We start from the raw sequence: 2,171 nt of genomic DNA, 5'->3' as shown, positions 1-2,171 counted from the left end.
TTGAGGCAGTTCTGAAGGCAAAAGGGGGTCCAACCCGTTACTAGCATGGGGTACCTAATAAAGTGGCCGGTAAGTGTACATGACAAGCTTACATAGTAGTGGTAAATCTGCCGTAGCAAACAGACAGACGAAGCTTCTCTCTGGCAGCGCAAGATCCGCACCATGCTGTAATTTACCAACCTCAGAGGCAGCTTGCCTCTTGCCGTGCCGGTGTAATCTGTCGGCACGTGCTGAAACCGGTTTGAAGGAATACTGGGACAGAGAAAAACTGAAAACTTTGTGTGCTTCATTGTACTGAATGTCACCGTGAATTGAGATAGGAAAGTGCGTGGCTAAAATTTCTTATCATGGAGCCTTTGTGAATTTGGGATTAGAACACCCTCCAGAGCGGGCGCAAAAAACAATAACAAACTAACTGTTATGGTTGATTGAGGATTGGACCCAAATGCAGAGATGAGGACGGCAGGCAGGTAAGCGGGGTTCAACACGAGTTTATTAACAGAAGATTAAGGCAAACACAGGGAGCAACAGTGGCTGGCAAATCCAGGAATAAAAAAAAACAAAGAAAAGTCCAACATGGAAAAAATCTGAAAAACCGGTCCGGAGAAGCCAAAACAAAGACAAAGAAACGGCACAAGGAACAACAGGATTAACTCACAAGGAAGACGCGACACAACTCTCACGAAGACTGAGTAAACAGGCAGGCTGACGAACAGGCCTTCATACGGCATGGGACAAAACGATCTGGCACATGACAAGGCAAACACAGAGGTTAAGTACAAGAGGTAACGAGGTAATGGGGAACAGGTGAGACATCAAGTGAATCACATCAGGGAGGGGCCGGACAATCAGACACACAAAGTGAAGCTAGACAAGACAAGACCAGACCAGACAGGAAGCTGACTATCAAATAAAACAGGAAACGGAACATACAGACGCTTACCGGAAACAGGAGACACATCAGGCACACAGGACCGGGGAAAACACAGACAGGGAGGCAAAAACAGGAAAACAACCCCAACAAAACACTAAACCACAACACTAACGTTAGCGAATTCAGCTTGTTAGGGCGAAGGAGGGGTGAAGCCGTAGGCTGATGCCAGGAAAATTGACAAAAGTACATTTTTGTTAGCTGGTATCTTAAAAGCCATTAACTATAACGTTATACTTGGAAAAGTCACATTAAATTGTGATATTCTTTTTTTCTTTTGGGGCCTTTTCCCCTTTATTTGAGGTGGTGGGAGAGAGATGGGGGATGACACACAGAAAGGGGCCCCAGGTCAGGTTCGAACCCCGGGCCGCTTCAAAGGACTCGGCCCACATGGGGCGCACGCTCCCACTGGGTGAGAAAGAGGTTGCCCTGAAATTGTGATATATAACAATTTTTTCAGTCATTAATTTCCACGCTTTTAGTCTGAATAGGCAGAATCACTGCAACATTAAATTAAGCTAACATTTCTTTATTTTGACTTTCAGCCGGTAAAGTTGGACTGGGTAACTTGCTGCAATGCAAAACAATGTTTAACTGCTAACTGTTACAGCAACTCGTTGTAAAATGTTTCCAACTTACTTTAATTAAACAAGTCTTACCTTTGGGAAAATGGCAGCATCTGAAATGTTTGATGACGATGTCCATTTGGTTGAAAATAGCTGGAGTGGAAGTGTTAGGTGATTAACTCCAAGACCAATCCAGACCTTCCAATAAGTAAAATCTTTGACTTTCCTGATAAAATACAATTAAATTCCACTTAATGTTTCACAGCTGATTTTATTCAAACAAAACTGAGTAAAATGTCATCAATAACTAACTAAAATTTGTTGAATTACAAACTACAAATGGTCTTTTTTATTATGTAGGTTACTAATGTTTGATTAGTAAATATTAATTAACACCATCATCAGTGTTTACAGTGCTGCATCACCCTCATATTGGTGTTCAGCAAACATTGTTGAATAATGCAGTACCTTTTGCAAGCTAAATAAACACAATTCATCTCCTGGCAACAGAAGAGAATTTACAAAAATAACTATCTGTAACACTCCTGTAGAGCCGTAGCCAAACAAAATTGTTAGTAAAAAAAACACATCGGCATGTTTGGCTGTTATGCTAACATTGAGAGTGCCTTAATAAGACAAGTCTCAGAGTTCTGTTCAAAATGGGATTGAAGGCT

The 2,171-nt window shown here is 41.7% G+C and overlaps 1 long non-coding RNA gene across 1 annotated transcript in view; it reads right to left on the bottom strand.

The window, feature by feature from the left end:
• The window catches only part of LOC117943679, a 27,337-nt gene extending 26,298 nt beyond the window's left edge, over window positions 1-1,039 (bottom strand). Inside the window, exon 1 of the long non-coding RNA XR_004656408.1 lies at window positions 737-1,039. This is a non-coding gene — a long non-coding RNA (uncharacterized LOC117943679). The remainder of the gene's footprint in view (window positions 1-736) is intronic.
• Between the last annotated feature and the right edge of the window lie 1,132 nt (window positions 1,040-2,171).

Source organism: Etheostoma cragini, chromosome 4, assembly GCF_013103735.1.
Source record: "Etheostoma cragini isolate CJK2018 chromosome 4, CSU_Ecrag_1.0, whole genome shotgun sequence".
Classification (NCBI taxonomy): Eukaryota; Metazoa; Chordata; class Actinopteri; order Perciformes; family Percidae; genus Etheostoma; species Etheostoma cragini.
The sequence above is the reverse complement of the archived record's forward strand: the minus strand, read 5'-3'. Positions and strand labels throughout refer to the sequence as shown.